A 20,112-nucleotide genomic window follows, 5' to 3' on the forward strand; every position below is an offset into this window, starting at 1 on the left:
TGCTTGTGTGAATTCCAAAAAGTTGCCAAGTAAAGTAGCTGAAACTGGTTACCAACATCTACGTATATTCATTTCATATGTTCTCAGTTCTAATTCAAGTATTTTTGATAGCAGATCAGTTTATCCTTACTCTCCCAAATGAGGGAGAAGAAGATTGGGAAATTAACCAACATATCGTTGCAGCCATGAGGGCTGGAAAACTGTCCCTTCACATCAATCTATTTATTTTACTATGTGCAAAACACCTTCTGAAGACAGTGTCATTGGAGAAACGGCAGAAACCAGTCCAGAAAGACAATGACTATGGCTACTTTTCTGAAAAAGAATGGAAAATTTGTCTTTGATAACGACTAAGACCAATAAACACAGGAACTGACTTCTGATGAAGAATCGACGTAGATTGGGAAATCGAGAAACAATTCTTTCTTACTTTGATTTGTTTCTCTCAGAGAAGCGCTGTTTCCTAATAGGAAACAGTTGTTTAGATATATCTAAACAAGAGTCGTTTGCCACCGCCTCCGAGACATCATGTTTCCAAAATGTTGGAAAACAAATTATGTTTTCCCATAGCAAAACTTTATTGTTTTCATTTCTAGGTGTATCGAAGGACATTAGAAAACCCCCAGGTTGTACTGAAAGCAATGACCTTGTTTTATTACGCCCCTTATTTGCATATTTTGCAATGATACGAAGTTTTTAAATAATGAACACTTCACTTAGAAATAAATGAATTAATTTAAAGTTGAAGCATTTATGAAATTCTGCCTATAATTCTGCTGCCTATGGTTCTTTAAACATTTCCTACTTAATAGATTAGATCTTATGATATTACGTGCTATATAGAATACCTATTTCATATTGCATTTTCCAGATCTTTTTTAAATACTATGATGTATTAAAAACAAGTAAAGAAGGAGTCATTTTCACTGTTTATTTTGAAAATCAAAAACAAAAGAACACAATTCTTTTAGCTTCTTCGACGGGGTCGTGGAGAGAGTTATTTCGAAAAGCGATTCAAGAAATCCGAACACAAATTTCAATAATGGTGGGAAATTAATATCGAGAATGTGGTAATAAATTAGGAGGTAACCTATTGCTTTTTCAAAAGATTTGGTATCAAGTACGACTGCTGTTCTATCAATCTTGATGAAATATGCCCCATTGATATCTAAACAACAAGGAATTCATGAGCGAGCTCAAACGGTCGAGCTCAAACTGCAGAGCTATTCCTCTTGTGATCTTTATGGGACTACGGGGTTGCCAGTTTTTTAGATATACATGGAAAATTTGCAGACGAATTCTTAAAGCTGTATTGGCATTTGTTCAAATTTTGAATCCCCAGGTACTTTAATGTTCTCTGTGATTTTGGATTGCTTTTTTAATTATAAAAAATGGGGAGAAAGAAACTAAGTTCCGAAGAAAAGGCTACGAGGAATAGAATCTACAATGAAAAAAGACGCAAAGGTAACCTTTTTGTCGTCAACCTTGTTAAACAGGAGTATCGTAATATTTTAGTATTTTCCTAATTACGAAATCGCTGGGCTGCCTTTTCCCAACTTCTAGCGAATCAATTAAAATAGCTTCTCGAAAAACGACTGACAATAGGTCAGCAGGTAAATACCAACACAAAAAGACTTCTAATTATAGTGTTTTCTAAAATATATTGGCAATTGCTTTGTTCATTTTCGATCATGAGGTTAATCTGGCAGAAGCTTGTCTGGATTATCAAGCTCCATCAGCCACAAACTGCCAACAAAATGCTGAGCAAACTTTTCCTATTAAATGTTTTTTATTATTCTAAAAAAATTTTGTACTATAACCTTTTCCTGTGTTTACAGAATATTTAGAAAATGCCTTAAAGAGTTTTGCACTGTTAGAACAAAAATCAGGCCTGTCAAACGAGTAGCTTAGAGCTGCCCAATAAAAATTGGATATCATGGCAAGGGAGAAAAATATACTTAAAAAACAAAAAGACGAATTGAATGATGCATGGCTCCAAAAAGAGGAGGATATATTTGTTTCCTTTGTTTCTTCTCTTGGATGCTTACAAAAGCACTGTGAATTGTGTTCGAAGACATTACATAATGTAATCAAGTGTAATCACTGTAAAAAGCATTTATGTGAAAGCTTTGACTTGGTCATTCACCTTAACAGTCCGTTTCATCTGCGAAATTTTTATGAAAGTGAAGTGAGTTGCAGGAAACTATTATCACATGAATTTGTTGACCAACAAAGTGGAAAACTTACTACACGGGGTACAAATGTATTTTTGCGTATCAAAATATTTTTTGTTAAATTCAAAATTTGTTTTCAGAAGTAGCAGTCCCAGTTTCTTGTCCTGTTGCTTGCTGGAGCTGTCTAAATCCTGAAACTTGTCGTCTCATTCCCGGATCGTCGCCTTGTATCATTGTTACGAAGGATGGTATATGCAGTTGCTTTATTTTTTGTTTATACGTTGGTAAAATTGTTCGTGTAAAAATATTGTTTATTTTACAGGCAGGTTTGATTTGTATGAATCGTTATTCAAATGCAAAAGTTGCGATACTACTCGAACGGCTACTGTGGAAGATAACGTTGCGGCAGGATATATTCCGGGAACACCTAAAAGGACAAATTTTTTTGTATCTTTTGATTTAGCAGAAATTTTGTACAACTTTAAGTATCTAACACCTGGGACTTCTGAACAAAAATTCATAGAAACCTTGTCAGCGGTATCTATCAAGGCAGGAAGGGTAGGTTTAGTTTTGTATTAATTTTTCAGTTTTTTTAAAGCGTACTTTCAAAGAACAGGTAGGAACGATCAATACCCCTCTTTTTAATAAAGCTGTCAAAGCCTATGATTACATGAATCAGCTTGTTCACATTAAAGTCAGGCATTCAGAGAAAAAACGCTGCAGATGTTGTACTCCATTTCAGCTTTGCTGTCATGTAGATGGCAATCATAAGCTAATCAGGAGAATGCGCAATAACGAGTAAGTACAGCCTTTTGTTTCCATACAATTGTAGTAGAGTTCTTTTTCACGTTTCATTCTTTTCACATTATTCAACCAGAAGAATTTCATTTTCTCTAACAGGAGTTTACAACGATCATGGTTCGGTGACGCAATTATACTGCATGACAATGAATTTTCTGTATTAAACAATCAGATTAACGCGCTCAAACCGCAGAAATATTCTCTCTGCAAGAAGATATTAGAAAATCCAAGTTCAACATTGAAGTATCCGACAGCCAAAATCATTACCGCTTAACTGATTCCTTGTTTTGAAAATCAGAAATAATAATTAAATCTCAGAAAAATTCACCGCCTACAGACGCTTCTTGTAGACTCCCTTGCATACAAGAAATTTTTTAAAATAGATGGAAAAGAAAATAATAGTTTCGTATTTGAAGAAGATTTCGAGAGCGAGGATTCAGATGACAACTATGATGAAGAAAATTATTTATTTTCCGAAGCTGATTGTGAAAGTGATAATGCATGACAATAATAATAATATATTAATTTGTAATGTCATTAGTGGTTACTGAATCATCAGTCGCAAACCTGTAGTGCAATATATGTTAACCAAAAGCCGTCCAATAAACAGATTCAGATATCCTTTGTAGATATTGATATACATTTAAAAACTTTACGATTACCTGCTTGAAATTCCAGAGCTATTGTATTGAGGTTATAAAAATCCTGGAAGCATGCGATCTCAGCGAGGTTGTTTTAAAGTAATCTAGATATTTCCGCAATGTGGTCATCTATCTCAACACTTATCTTATCCTTATAATTCTGTAAGGTGATGAGAAAAAAATAATTCGTGTTGGGTAGTTTTATTGATATTGGAAGACGGCTAATCTGGTAAACAAAAATATGTTAAATAAAACAATCAAAGAACTTCTACTGGCAATTTCTTGGTTTTTCCGTCAGCGACATCATGTAAAACAAAGGGCTGTAAAATATTTCTGTAAAATTTAACAAACGAAGTACCATATCGGCACCGGACCGCAATTTTTCAAAAATACACTTTTATGATAAATTATGAACCAACGCCCCTCTTGAAAAACTGAAAATTTGGTTAAGTTTTGCCCCTTGATGGAGGGTTGCAACGCTACATGAGCAAGGTATTAGCCATTCGTTGACTGCGGAAAATTTATGCCCAGGACGTTACTAGCTGCTTTTTTGTCCTAGGTATGTAAGCGACTTGAAGGACAAAAGAAAATTGCGTTTCTTAATAGTAAACTTCTAATTTAAGGTTTGTATCCTTGTCCAGTCGATTTCCTTTGAAGATCTATCTATTTGCATGTCATTTCGGTAAAATGCTTTCATTGGCTGCCCTTTGCCCTCTATAACAAAATTCCGCTTTTACTATTGGTGTACATCATGTCAGGATGGCTTACATTTCTTCGCTGTCGTACTCCATCCGGCCTTAGAGCTATCAAGAAAAACTGAAAACCGAGTAGCGCGTCTTTTTCTTACTACCATCGACCTGTTAAATATGCTAATTATTATGAAAGCTGGTATTTTTACGTTTGGTTTTCAGAGCCCTACAATCTTTACTACAGACGTCTTGTTATACTTGGGTATTAGAGAAAATTCACTTTTGAAAGCAGACTTTTCAGTGTCAAATGGAAAGGTACTTGTTGACAATGAAAGGTAAGAAGAAGGACAAAGGAAGGACTCCCCCTAAATTTGCACACTATATGCATATAAGCGCAATAAAGCACATAGCATATAACGCATAATAAAGAAACCAGTTTATCTTTAATTGTGTTTAAGTTTTATTTTTTCATTTTCAGCTCTGCATGTACATTGTTTGGATAGGAAGAACAGAATTGCTATGATACTGAAAATGATCCACCGTTTAGCAATATGCTGTTAGCAGTTCTTCATGTAGTATCCTGGTAGACTTAATATAAAGTTTTACTCTTGAACTGAATAAAAAAAAATTCATAACCTAGATGATAACCATAGTTAACTCAAAATTCCAAATCATTAACCTTAATGGATAACAAATTTGATACACCATCAACCTTGTACGTTCTAGGCAAAAATATAGAACTTTCTCGTGGAATCACAAAAGAAGTTAGTTTAACCTGTCAATAATCAAACAAGTAAATCTATATATTACACAACTGACCTATATGGTTTGGTTAAAAATACTATGTAATTGGTTAGTAGGGTCAGTAGTTCTATATTAAAGACAAAAATCAAATTTATTCTCACCCAAGATCAGTGGAGAGTTGAATGATCACCTTTGGTTTCAAGTAGACTTTTGTAAGATTCTTGGTTTTCAAATGCGTATCGACTGAATTTGTACGCTCGCGTAATTGAAATCCTTTTCTGTTACTAATTAAAGAGTTCTATGAAATATACTATTAGCAAGAAAGCTCAAAGCATTTGTACCTGAAAAGCAATTTGTGATTTCTGATGCACTATTGGTTCTTGCCCACCGAATAGCGTAGAACTTACTGGGGAGATTTAGTTTTAAGTCTTATTTGGTCCTTCTTTTCCGAAATTCGCAATCGTTTCCTGGTTTTAGTTGTTCTAACAGGGCAGTTTTTAGGTGGAGAATATTCGTTGTTAAAAAAGAGAATATGCCATTTTGCTTCAGGTCACTTTCCGAGTCCAACGGGAATTGGTAAAATTGAAGATGCTTTTTGATTTGGTTCCCTTTCTTGGGAAGTAATGTGTCCCTCATTTTCCTCATTTCTCGCGTTCACAACATCCGGTATTTTCCGATCATGATCTCGCTTCCTGTTGTAGCCGCTTCTGGTTCTAAATTCTCTGCTGTTTCTAAAATTATTTAACCTCGATTATTACAAACGAAATAACTCTGATTAGAGAGAAAACTATATTTACGAAGAAAAACTTTTTCCGCGTTGAATACGCTACTGAAAACAGAGCTAAGAGGTTCCTGATCAGCTTGAAAAGTGGTGGGAGATCTGGGAGAAATGGAAATTGAATTTGTGCTTCCGGTAAAATCCTGATGTTTCAATTCTGGTGTTTCTGAAGTTTCAGAATCATCGAGAAGTTTTTCTAAACTTTCTTGGAAATGGTTCACATGCAACGGAAGATAAGATCCTTTCTTGTCTCTAAAATACACAACATTGGAAAACTTGAAATCTATAATATTTTATGAACGCTGTGTTTGGTTATCCAACGGTAATCCGTTGCTTTTTAATGGTTTTGAAGTGAACTAGAAAATTACAATTTTATACTTCTGGTATATTGGTTCCAACTCAATTTCTTGAAGTAATTCCCTAGAGTTTGTTTCAAGAGTTTCGAGTATTTCTAGAGTTGTCTTAGTTCCGCTGACAGTCCTGATCTGGAAAGGAACTTTTTTTATTCCGCAAATGTTTCCTTTGATCTTTTTTAGTCTTAGAGGTATCTGATTTTTTTTTAAATTATTTGCTTTTGCAGGGGTCATTCTATTTCTTTTTTCTTTACGCCTGGAAAGAAAATGTAAGAATTGAAAGACTAAAACAAAACCAATAAGTTAAAATAAAATGTAATTACTGATTTTCAATTAATTGTAGCCTTTTCCTTTTTTCTTCTGCCTTTACCATGGTAATTTGTATAGCATGCCTGGCTGCTTTAGTTGTGACGGTATCCTCTGCTATGGTGGTTGATTGTTCCTTTTGATTTTTCTTTTCTGGTTGTTTACCACCATAAATTCCTTTGCACAAGCAATAATGATCATCAAAATTTGAAAGCGTCAAATACTCTGGATACCAACCAATCCATGTTTCTGTAGCCAGTTTTAAAATAGATTGGATTTTACTTCCCGATTCTGTTGCATGAAGAAAATTATCAGCGTGATCTCCATATGACTCTAGAAACCTTGTAGGTATCTTTTTGTTTGGGAAAACAATGCACAAAATGGTTTGTACTTTTGCTTTGGTACTCAGTTCCTGTGCCTAAGACAATGGAGAATGAACAGTACAAATGAACAGTAACTCTAATAAGTATCTTAAGACACAGAAATGTAACATAACCAACAAATATTTACCAAATCTTTCATTGCCTTAATCTTTCTTTTTCTAGTTGAATCCAACATTTGCCCTTTAACGATGGGTATTTGTCTTTCGTGGAAAGCACCAAAACGCAATTGCATTGGTTTATTTAAATCTTTTTCAGCAAGACTCTCAGAAACGTTATCTTCATCTTCTTCGGCATTCTGCATTTTCGCAAACAAACACAAATTAAATTTCGTAACCTTCAAATAAAACTGGAAGCAGAAATTCAAAATTGATAAATAACAAAAAATTGTTTGCTAATTTTCTATGTATATTTCAAAAACTGGCGACATCGTAGTCCCATTAGGAACACAAGAGGAATAACTCTGTAGTTTGAGCTCGACCATTTTAGCTCGCTCATGAATTCCGTGTTTTATCTAAAACACCAGGTAACTCCATGGTGTGTGCACGAGTTGCGGCGTCTTCCGGAAGTAATATTTCCTAGAATGAAATATATGGAAATATGGAGTGATCGGAAAAATATATGATAGTTTAAAGAAAAGAAAATTTTTACGTGGAATGACTGGAAAGGGACGGGCCATGCATCCGCTGTCGACCCGTTTTTCTTTTTGGCCGGCTGTGTGTTGGCTGCAGCGTGAAGTAGCACCTGAAAGGCGCATTTCGTTTGTTCAACCACATCTGGGAAAAAAAGTTGTCATGAAGTGTTATGGGCTCAATATTTATAGGTTATACTAACCGAACTGTCCTATAGCTTCCTCCCGTCTCTGTAAGATTGCTGAAATGGCCAAATTTCTTATCAATCTCTGCTTAGCAAACTCCATTAATTGACTCTCCGCCTTTCGCCAATTTGACAGGAAGGTTTCCATAAGTCCTTTCTTGAGTAAAAAGAATTCTTCTTTAATCTAAAAAAGGAAATATAAAAAAAAATGTATAGTAACTAAACCTCATGTCTATCAAAACAGAAAATCTTACGGCCTCCGTCATATCTTTCAGACGTGGGTATTTATTTAAAAATACCATTGCTCCAACGTGACTGCCGTTCTTGAGAAAATCGCGTCGGCTTTGATAAGTTATTTTCATCAAACGTAGCATTTCGTTGCGATTGTGATTTCTTGTATCATAAGAATCTAAAGGCGTCAACCTCATGTATTCCTCGGCCTCCATTTGTTCTTCTGCTGTGTAAGAATCGCATTCTGGAAACATGACCGTTGTACACTGCCTACAAAATATTCTAAATGTAAGATACTTAAATGAAATTATAAAAGACAAAAAGTTTTTACCGTTTAGTACGTTTGTCCGACAATTGTTTCCTGAATCTTTTCCCTCGCATGTAGGATTCCAGGGAACCTTTACGGGTATATAGATCATATAACATATCCTGCAATAATTATGTAAACCTCTTACATGCTGCATGAAAACATTGTTTATGTCGACTCACCCATGGTGTCTCGGTATTGAAGCTTCCAGCCGACGGGAAGTAAAAAACTATGGACTTGGCAATTTTCAGAATGTCGTCGCTACTAGGAAATTTTTTTCGCCTATAAAACAATATTTAAGTTAGCGTAATAATATTGTGAAAATATAGTATTAAATTAAAGCTTACATTTCATAATTTCTCATCAGCCAGGTGCCTGAAATCCAAATGAGGTATGACAGGTCCTTTTGAGAGCATCGTTTGCTCGGGAAATCGACTGCGTTGAGACGGGCAATAATTTTCGGTAGCCGGTGAAATAGGCCCGGACAAAATAGGACCCTACAATATAGGCCCGTCAAATAGGACCTACAAAATAGGACCCTACAAAAAAGGACCACTTTAAAAAATATTTTTAAAGTGGTCCTATTTCTACAATAAAATGGGCCTATTTCTCAACGTATGCTCACAAACTTAAGACACAGGTTTGTCTTGGTTTTTCCCAAAGTAACAGAAGAAGGGTTGACTTAAGAAAAAAAATGTTTTTTATTTTTTTATGGGTATAGACCTAACATGGTTGCTGCATGCAACAATTGATTTCATCACGCTTGGTTCGAGAAGTTTTCAGTTGCAGGACGGTATCATATATATCATAAATCATATATCTTAAAACATAGCTTTGACTTATGTTAAAAACTTAGAAATTTCATTTTTTTTCTTTTTTTCAAGGAAAAGTAATTATAACTTGTTGCTTTTATTACTTTGTTTTATTTTTATCGATTTAAAATCATGTTTTATAACTTAGTTTGCGAAAAAGAGCGAAGCGAGGCTATTGTAGCTACATTTTCTTAAGACATAGCTTTGTCTGAAGTTTATTGAAAAATTTAAGTTGATTTACTATAAATTTTCTTCAAGTTAAATTAATTTAAAATATTAGTTTTATTTATTTATTTTATTTTCATAGATTTATAATTAAGTTTGTATTTTTTACGTTTATTTAATCATCATCAGAGTCACTAGAATGTGTTTCAGTCTCCTCTTCAGAAAATTCAAATTTTTTGTAAGAATTGTCAGTTTCCTCATCAGAAGTTTCAAATTCAAATTCTGTGCCAGAATTTGAATAAGTTTCACGTACGAAATTCGAAAAATCGTTGTTTCAATTCAAATTAAATATTTTTAGAAAGAGTTGAATTTGTAAATTAAGATGCTCAATTTCGGAATGTGCCATGACTGCATTTCCTTTACAAATTTTTCGTTCGCTTCCTCAGAATGTGTTAATTGTTTTAACGATGATCGCTTGTCAGTCAAGAATCGAATGTAGTTTATCATTTGATCTTAGTTAGTTCAACTTCCTCCTTTGCTATTTGCAAAAGTATCCAACAATCAACAAAATGATATTTATCGGCATATGAAACTGTCGAAAACATGAATTTAATAATTTGTATAAGTGGTAGATTAAGCTAATTTTTCGTTTACGTGTTGGAAACTTAGTGTCGTTTTCATTTATGAATGCTTCCCAAGGAAAAATACCTTGATTGAAATCCTTGTAAGAGATTGGTAGGTCTTTATCCTTTGAATTTAAAAGGTCAATCGTCTGTAAAACTTTTTTCTTAGTTTCAATTAAAATTCGCCTAAACTTTGTCCGAGCCTTCGAATTTTCTGTAAGGTTTAAAGTTTTTTTCTGAAGATAAAACATTTCTTTTTACTTGAAAAATTATTAATATAAAATAACTTGCTTCTTTAGAGATTTTTATGTGAACCGTTTTCAGCTGAACATAAAATCCTTCCGGCATTCTTCTTAATTTATCAACAGGAGTAGTCTTTGTTCTTCGTTGGTCAAGGATTTCTATAGCTTTTCTTTCTAGTTCCTTGTGAATCAATGGGAGATCACCATTTTCAAGGTTATATGACTGTAACAATTCTTCAACTTTTGTTACGCCTTTTCTGATTTCCTTCCTAGCCTACAAATCAAGGTGGTACTGTAAATATTTGCTTGTATTGTAAAAGTTACTCACTCTCTCTAATTTGTTGCGTAAGAGGAATTGCATGTTCTGAATTTTATTCCAGTTCCAATAGAGGATGGCTAATGTTAGAAAATCCGCTCTGTCTTCAGATTGCATTATTTAAGTTTAATATTGTTAAAGGATAACAGTTTAAGATGTCTTACTAATTTTTGACATATGCTTGAGAACATAAGCATAAAGATACAGTTTTGAGAATACTTGCTCGTGCTCCTCTCCTCTGCTTAATCGAAGTCCTTTTGTCCATCGGGGATTCCAAAGCACCTGTTATGAATGTTGGACTTCAGAAAAATATTTCTCTTACTTAAAAATTCAAATGGTACCTGGCAAAATAATTGATGTGCCATTTGATGCATTATCGGTAAAATTCCTGTCATTTCTTTTGTTAGCATCATATATTCTGGAAATTCCGGACCAACTTTCTGATGCATTCATTTCCAATATTGACACACAACATCGTAGCAAAAGAATGTAGCCTGACTCTTCCAGGCTTCGTAATACATAAATGCCGTATGTGTCCACGATTTGCCTTTAAAACTATTGATGGCATACGGCACTATACAGTGCTTGCAAGAGCGAACGACGAGCTCAGTCTCGTTATATTTTTTATTTTCATTGGAATCTTCTCTTGGAGCTTTAAAAGCCGATCCCCCACACATGTTTTTCTTTTTCGACTGAAAAAAGCAAAGAAACAAATTGCACTACAATAATGTTAAATTAATAGAATATTGCTTACTGTTTGAACTTTGTTGTTAATCATTTGACGAAAACTCTCAACTTCAACATCCGACTTGATTACTAAGTTCTCGAACCTGGATTCCACATCGTCCATTCTATGGAAAAATTTAAAAACTGAATACCAACCATTGTCATAACTTATAAATAATGCTTACACTCTTTCATTTTCTAGTTTCCTCGCTTTTCCGGCAGAGGCCAAACGCCTCAGCTTAATGATAGCATCAGATGATCTCACTAAAGGTTTTGTTCCGCAACTGGGGCAATCAATTTTGTTCCTTGTAAATACTTCCTGGTCAATGTAGTGGCGACATGTTTCCCACTCTCTTTCCGCAGTAGTGAACAATGGTATATTGATTGGTCCACTCTGCAAAAGCCGAATCATTTTTATATCGTATCATGGTCTTTATTTAATTTTAGTGTGTTATGTTACGTACCCAGCCATATTCCTCAGATACTTCTTCAAGAGTGTGAGCGTATCTGTTCTTCGAAGAACCTGGACATTTGTGGGAAATGTGGTGGCATAGAAGAAGTGCCTCTTCTGAAAACAGGTATGTGACCGTTTCCGATAAACTTGCCGGGGAAAACCCAGAAAATACATAATGATCGATTGTTGATTTCGTTAGAGAATCACAAGTATCGCAAACGAAAGTTGCCCCCTTTAAAACAAATCGACCTGTTAAAAAGGTTTGCGAATATTAGAAAATATTTCTAATATAGTTTATATTCAGCGTAATTCTTACCTTACTCAGTGACACGATTGATTCTGTAACATTGGGAATAAGTGACATCAATCCATGGCAGCTTATATCGCAGGATTTATGAGGTACGAAGCATGGGACGCAGACATCTGTAAAATAACAAGAAAGTTAAAAGTTAGCTATGTTCGGTGATTTACCTTCTTATTCCCATACCTTTAGTTATAATGTTTTCCTCTGCATTGACAAAATGATCTGGTTGTAATATTTCTAAGCAGTCGCAAGAACAGAATAGCCGTCGATGAAATGGCATACCAGAGTGAGTGTTTGTATCACATTGATAACAAAGGTGTTTCTTGCAGGTCATACATCTTACAGAGCAATGGTTGAGGTCCTCGTGACACATTTTGAATGATACAGTGACTGTCTTGAAACATTTTCTGTGAAAATTCTTCTTCTATCATGCCGTCCCCATGCAGCTATTGCTTGCCGTTCTTGCCATGTTTGATGGCGTCTAATCTGCATGCTATCTAAGTCTTTTTGAACCTGTCTCCTAAGGTCGTCTATGAATACACAAATTTAGATTATTAATAACCAAAATAACATTCTATTAAATTTGTCATACTAACCAAGAGCTTCTGGGCTGATGACTGATGGTACATCATCATACAGTGAATCATGTGTTGCACTGTTAGAGGGTGAAAAAAATGGTGGCTGTTTTAGGGATGACGAACAATGTGGAAGGGCATCACCAAAACTAGGATCTTTTTTTTTGTCGACTTTTTCCCACATAAATAAAGCACTTTCCGGCAATAGGTTTTTGTACGGTTTTCGGTTTCTTTTTATTTGCCTTAGACTTAGAAAAAGAAGAAAAACCCCTCTTTCTCTTGGAATCAATGCACTTGCACTTCTGTTCTGTTGACGAGGTTTCCGAATCACTGTCTGATGATCTTCTGCATCACTTGATGAACTTTCTGAATCTCTTGATGATGAACTTGCTTTTGTCATTGTAAATATATTTGTAATTGGGTGGAAACTATTTAACAAACGTATTTACGAGCCAAGAAATGAAAATGTAAGTTCGTCTGCAGTTTTAGTTGCTACATTAATGAACCGTAGATGTCGCAAACCTTTTCAATACACTTGTTTTGTGCTATTTAACTAGTGAAAAAAAAATTATTTTAACCGATCTCCTGCAAAATTATTTTCTTAAATGAGTTTCTTTTCAGTAAAATGTTATATAAATATAAACCAAGAACATGAATCGGTTTAAATATCGATACATTCTTCATGGAGGCTTTTTAAAAGAAAAACTGTTCCGTGTACAGATCCTGCTCCCGTCAGGTGTCTAATCTGTCATTAGTTATGGGTATCAAGTGCAGTTCATTAAAGTGTACATTTTACATAGTGGGTTTTTGGTTTCTTGTAGGCAAGATCAAATTTTACTGGTTCCAAAGAAAAACATACGTCATTCGGTGATATTCAAACGGGTCGCACTCGTAAGTATCCGCTGCTCACCCGAAACATGTATGCTTGATTTATATCGTTCTCATTGGATACTAGAAGTACCTCGCGATGGGGAAGGAGAGTTTACCCTGCAATTATTACCTAAAGTTGTTAGAAGTTTCAACGGTTTTAAATCTTTATAAGCACATTTAAAACTATTAAAAGAAGATTGCTATATTTTTCACATTCAAGATTAAGTAGTTCCTGGAGTTCTAGCTTTTCCTTTTGTTCGCCCCAATAAATTCCCCCCTATGATTGCAATGAAATTGGCCTATGAGCGTAATCCTCATAAAATCGAGAGACATTCATCCTCTGAAATAGTAAATTGACCAGCATGAAACTAGAGAGAGTCAATCAGAAACTTTGTGTAAATTCTACGTTATTGCTGAAATTAAATCTTTTGAAATTTCTGTTTGGTATAGATTTTGCTGATAATTTAATATTTTGATCAACTTCTTTTCCATCTAGGTGCTTTAAAATTACCTAACAAAAACGGAACACGTATAAGCTACTGTCTCCATTATCTTGGCAAATTTCTTGAACTAGACTGGCTAAAATTGGAGCAAGCTCAGTATCTTCTATTAATAAAACATTCTCAGCGTTTTTATTATAATTGTTATAAAACTGGGAAGAAATTTTACAGATAGACAGATTTTCTCTGTTACTTTCTGTAGTTTTTCTACTCGTAGCATCAAATCATGTGCCTATCTATGTATTGGTTCCACTCCGAAACTGTTCAAATTTTAGCCAGTCTAGTTCAAGAAATTTGCCTCAGCAATTGCTGTAAACATAAAAGGCAAGAAGGAGTTACTCTTATAAAAAAACAATAATAGACGAAAATGGTAATCAATCAAAAGAGTACTTTTAAACTTAAACCGAGCTATTAATCTATTGCTTTAAGAAAACTTTACTTGAACTTAAAAATAAAATTAATCGTTAAATTTGCTATTAATCGCTTGAAAAAAGAACATATAAATATCATAGACGCTCTGTTAGAAAAATTATAAACAAGCATGTCACAAAATTACTTTAAAATATGGGGCCTAAAACAATTTGAAGCAAAATGGGATCATTTACAACAATACACAGCTCTGGGGAAAGCCGATGGGAAAATGTGCGTGGACGCCCATGTAAAATAAGCAGATTCAAGTATTTAACATAATTGCGTATTAACACAATCTCCCTTTGATTATTTTCGATTCACTCGGAGAAAATCCAAATGCAAAAGCAATACAAAGGAAATTCAATTTAGGCATCATCTCATCTCATCTCTAATGAAAATGGTAAGGGGAAGTTAAATTACAGTGGTTTTTCCTGCTCTATACGGGCTGCGCTGACGGGTTAAATATAGAGAGACTACTCCCCGTTTCTCGTCTGTAAAAAAACGACGATCCACTAATCGTGATATTTATTCAAGGGGAGTAGGAGGGAGTCAGAGAAAAGAGAACGTCTGCTAAGTGCAATATAACATCGATAGGGTATAGATGTACGCTTCCCTGTAGGAAAAAGGCGGGTTACAGATTTTTCTTTTTCAGATTGAATATCGAAAGAAACCTAGGAGAACAAGTAAAAAAAGGTAAAAAGAAATGCTAGACTGTAGACACAGTGTGCGACAGGCATAAACTTTATAATAGCAGCTATCTCTACTCTTTTTTTACATAACGAATAGTAAGAGAAGAATCGAGTTGGCCAAGGGTGGGGTCCCATATTGAACTATTTATTTTTCTATTTGATGTCGTAATGTTTGTAACATCGTTTGACGTTTTCTTCTTCATTCGTGTTGTAAACCATTTGTCATCATCGATATATGTATTCAACATTATATGACAGACTGGAGGGCGAATGGGATTTTACTGAACCACAATTCATAAAACCCTTTTATCATTTACCACGTCAAATTCCAACACTTCTGACTCCTCCCATTTCCACGTTGACTTCCGCGCAGAATCGGAGAGTGACAAAAGTTATGAGGAAGAACAAGACGTAGCAAGGAGGAGGCTGGATGAAGCTTTGATAGAAAAGAAAAAAAAAACAGTTCCAGAATTTAAGGAACATTAAAGGAAGAACAGTAAAACGGCGAGATACGGATCAACAACAGAGACTTACTGCGTTCAAGGTAGGTTTTCGAGTGTTTTAATGCATTTTTCTTATTTGTATACTAATGAACTATATTTATACGTCGTATAGGAGTCTTACAAAGGGAAAAAAAGAGGTACCTCAAAGAAACAAGCCATGGTCGGCTGTTGAGTGGCAAAACCATTGGAACTCCCTCGACCAAAGACAACAGGACAATCTAGATCGCAAGAAGTCTCACTGCCATATAAGTATTGGTTCTAAGATTAATGAGATGGCAGCGAATTACAATGTCTCAGTAATTTGCTTAATCCGTTACCCCAATAGAACTCAACATACCAAGTATGTGTTAGTAAGCGGAGATGGAATTAAATATTCCAAATAAAGAGACGGTCTTCTAAGTGAAGAACTCTGGCATCGATATTGGAACAAAAAACAAAGTAAGTAGTTAGTTATATAACTCAGCAGTTAGTATTAAAAATATCTATTATTTACTATTTTAAATTATATTTTTCAGAGAAAACGAAAACAGTTATGTGAGGAGAATGGCCTGTGGCTTAGAAGAGCCAGTAAAAGAAAAAGAAAAGAGAGAACAGTGGAAAGGACAGAGAAAGAGAAAAGTATGCAATCAGATTTTGTGAGACTAGAGAAAGAAGAAGACGAGGAAGTATGGGACAATCGAAAGGGGAAACAGGTAACAAATATCTACAAAATATACACACAAGTTTTAAAATTTTTATGTTATTTACATTAGAGAAAGAAAAAAAGACAATCCGATAATGAGAGCGTAGAAAGTGGAGAAGAAAACAATGAAAGATTGGACAGCGGAATAGAAAACCAGGTAATAAATAGATACAATATATACAGTTTAATATAATTTAAATTTACAATAGCAAATAGGAAAATCACACAACGGGACAGTAGAAATCGAAGAAGAAAACGACGAAAGATTGGACAGGGGAATATGGAATCAGGTAGGAAGTATATACAAACTAAAAAAACAAGTTTTAAAAGATTTTTTAACACTGTGTGTACTTTTTGTGTGTGTTAAAAATATAACTGGCAGTAACCTAGTCCTTATTTTGATATTAATCCGGTCAGGCAAAAGGAATACAACGAATTCAGAAGCAGAAGATTTTTTAAACTTTTGATTTTAAAAAATAAAATAATACGTCTTCTTCGGCAGTATTCTAGGCTAACCGACGGAAGAATTATTTATAATTCCGGACTAAATATATTTATTCTTAAGAGACAGCTTTGTCTTAAGTTAGATGCACGTTATTTTTTAAAAAGGTTGGTTCATCTTTGAAAGAAAATGTATTTGTAAATTTTTTTTTACATTCTATGAACCAAAAATTTCACAAAATTGTCAGCATGAGTTAGTAAGTCCTTCAAAGTCATTAATACTGGAACATTTCAATTTCGATTCGTTTAAAAATAGTTCATATTCAACCGCTAGATAACGAATGGGAAGAGAATATTTTGTTAAAGAAATTATATATGATGTAAAATCGACCATTCACAGGTATGAATGAATTTGATTGGCTAATTAAATTTCCCGTTCAATTTTTTCATCTGGTTATTTTAGTAAAATGCAGGGAGACCCGGGTCGGATCGAGTTGGCCAAAACTTGATCCTCAACACGCCCCGAATGCCCTTATCAAAAACCCACCCAAATATGAAGAAAAATGAAACCAGTTTTTTAAAAATTACTTTACTTGAACGATTATTAATGAAATCAACAATTTTAAAACATATGAAAGAGCTTTGTCTTAAGAAAATATATAGCCTATTAAAGCCTCGCTTAGGGCGTAAATCGATAAAATTATTTACAGTTAAAATTTAAAATTAAGGTAAGTGTGATGAAATCTCCTGTTCAATGAAGCAACCGTTTAAGGTCTATAATCATTTAAAAAATGAAATAATGTTTTCTTAAGACAACCCTTCTTCTGTTACTTGGAGAAAAACCAAGACAAACCTGTGTCTAAACTTTGTGAGCATGTGTTGCTATTTCTACCAAATAATTTCAAGTCTCATAAGAGCCTCGGAAAACGATTTCCAAAAAATTGACCAACCAAGTCTAAGCAAGAGATGGCGGCTTGATGGAAACAGGCACTCCGTATATACTTTGCCTTTTTCAAACCGCTATGACATCTGATATCATTTTACCGTCTTGTTAATCACGCGTAATTTAGCCGAATTCAAGTTTTAATTTTTTAAACATATTAACCGTAGCCATAACTATGAAGTTCATTTGTTAAAAATTTCTATTTCCTTTCAGAACTTATAAATTTTAAAGAATAAGTAAAGAAACGTGCTCGCTCAGCAGTTTTTTCTCCCCTAGCCAGATCTCCCATGTCCTTCAACGCGTCTTCCCTCTACCGATGCCAAGGCAATGCCCAGTGCTTTGGAGATGAATTCAATCAAACAATTTCGATGAAATAATTTGTACGCTGTTTTTGATTACGTTTTTTAAAACTATGAAATATATTTTAAAGCAAGAAACGAATATTTGTATAATATTTTAATACCAAAGCCTGGTTCAAAAATTCTCCATCTATCGGTAAAGGTCGCATGGTTCGATAGCGTTATGAAGATGGCGTCATCTGTTCATCATCAACCTCAGCGTTAATTTACAAATAAGAAAAACGTAAAATTATCAAATAAAATTAACTTTCATGTATCTATTTTTTATTATTCATCTTTTTAAATATGTAAATTGCATTTTTTGAAACATTTGATTTGTTAGAAATCGATTTTGAATCGGTTTCATTTCAAGCAGACACCAAGCATCAAATGCGTGGTCTGTGCTATGTGATTGCATTGTTACTGCTGGAGTGAGCAATTTCAGGTAAATAAGGTTATAATGTTGTCAATTTCTATTCCAATATAATGTTAAACTTGGTTGTAAAGATTGCGTCATGATGGCGTGCCCCGTTGCGTCGTGATCGGCGTGCCCTTTTAGCGTCATGATTGGCGTGCCCTGTGTTAACACGATATGTATTATTTATTCGTGGGCTGGTATGTGTGTTTGCAATGTAATTGGCATCATTTAAAACTAGTTAATTTCCAAACTTCTTACATAATGATTTCAACACCAGCATTGGTCAGAGGAGACTCACAAGCAGCAAGGAAAGGAGGCTGCTCTTCATCAGCCAGAAGTTTGATACAAAGGAGTACACAAGTTTATTTCATTACTTGTAAGTATATTCATAGTTTGTAATTAATATCTTTGTTTAATATCTCTGTTTTTCAAGATAAGCAAAGTCAATTTTTTGGATATAGATGGGCAGCAATTTTATCGAGCCATGACATCTAAGTAAGATTTCATTTTTGTATTATATTATGGTTTGACTTTATTAATTGGTCTAACCTTTTTTTAAAATTCAGTTTCTGTTATCCTGCTTGTGGTGACCTGTCATTTGATGATATGTCAAACCTAAGTTGCCTCTAGGAGTATGTAGACAGCTTGATTGAATTTTTTTTTAGTATAATCAAAGTTTACATTTAATCTCTTTGATTTTCTTCATTAAGATTATGAATGTCAAATTTGGGACACAGGTGTGCAGTTTTTTTATCGAGCTCTGACATCTGAGTATGATTTAATTATTTAATTTTCTTAGAGTTTACTTTATTAATTGGTCGAAACCCTTTTTTATATCAGTTGCTACAAATTAAAGTACTTATGTACTTTGATTGGAATTTTTTTATGTGTGGTCATTCCGCGTTTTCACGGAATGTAAGTATAATGAGGTCAACCCAATATACTACCGAGGACGCTTTTAGAGATCAAAAGCTATACATCCGGGTTGAAAGTGATGTCCCCATTAGCAGGTTCCTAGTTCGACAAAAGACATAACTTGAACTCAATTTGGCTATGTAGTTGAAGAGACGAACAGCAGATGGTGTGTGGTTAGGCGCAATGCCAGTCATCTGCACTACTCTGTTCAAGAGATAAACATCAGATGGCGTGTGATGTCGGATTCTATGAGTCAAAATCGAATGTGTATTCTCGTGGTCGAGAAGAACGTGGTTCAAGTGTCAACGTTTACGAAACTAGTGCTCAATGTTGTAGACTTGTTCTACACGAAGGAGAGCGAAGGAAAAAGTAACCAGAGCAAGATTCTGTTTTTTTTTTAAGGTTGTTGTTGTTGTTTATCGGTTGCTGTTTAAAAAGAAGCATATACTTGAAACACCAAAGCTGAGCTTCTCCCCGGCGGGGAATTGAACCCCGGTCTCCCGCGTGACAGGCGGGGATACTCCAGCAACAGCTCAGAAGAGCAGAGCCAAAGAGGCGACGATTTTGTCAGTCTCTGGGTTCCTGCCTTCTTGAGCTGTGAGACTCTACATGACCTAGACGACGTCCTCGAACGTTGCACAGCTGACTGGCTCCCTAAAGCACAAATTTTACAAGACCCTAGCCCTGAACAACCCCGAGGAAACCCTGAAAAAAGAAAAAGAAACCAAAACCGGCAGATGCAGAAGGCCCGGCGACATATCAAGCAAAAGGCGTACGAGGCGAGGAAGATTCAGCGGCTCTTCAACATTTACCCAAGAAGAGCCGTTCGAGAGGTGCTCGAAGACCGTTCACCCTCCTACGATGGTACTGTACAAGCTGCGGAGGAATATCTCAAGAGGACTTACAACCGATTGAGACCATCTCCGCAGCAGTGCCAAAGTGCGAGGGAACTCTACGACACCTGC

At 34.8% G+C, this 20,112-nt stretch overlaps 2 long non-coding RNA genes and 1 pseudogene across 2 annotated transcripts; 1 reads left to right on the forward strand and 2 right to left on the reverse strand.

Moving 5' to 3' along the window:
• Positions 1-4,747: 4,747 nt before the first annotated feature.
• Positions 4,748-5,323, reverse strand: LOC123472262. Its single transcript, XR_006646617.1, has 2 exons — positions 4,985-5,323; positions 4,748-4,918 (listed from the first exon to the last, which is right to left on the reverse strand). It is a non-coding gene; the product is annotated as an uncharacterized LOC123472262 (long non-coding RNA).
• Positions 5,324-9,372: 4,049 nt separating this feature from the next.
• LOC116922434 lies at positions 9,373-13,856 on the reverse strand (annotated as a pseudogene).
• Positions 13,857-18,173: 4,317 nt separating this feature from the next.
• On the forward strand, positions 18,174-19,065 carry LOC123466504. The gene is made up of 6 exons (XR_006646663.1): positions 18,174-18,259; positions 18,322-18,429; positions 18,510-18,608; positions 18,666-18,727; positions 18,799-18,864; positions 18,943-19,065. It is a non-coding gene; the product is annotated as an uncharacterized LOC123466504 (long non-coding RNA).
• The last annotated feature ends 1,047 nt before the right edge of the window (positions 19,066-20,112 follow it).

The sequence above is a fragment of the Daphnia magna genome, linkage group LG5 (genome assembly GCF_020631705.1).
Source record: "Daphnia magna isolate NIES linkage group LG5, ASM2063170v1.1, whole genome shotgun sequence".
NCBI lineage: Eukaryota > Metazoa > Arthropoda > Branchiopoda > Diplostraca > Daphniidae > Daphnia > Daphnia magna.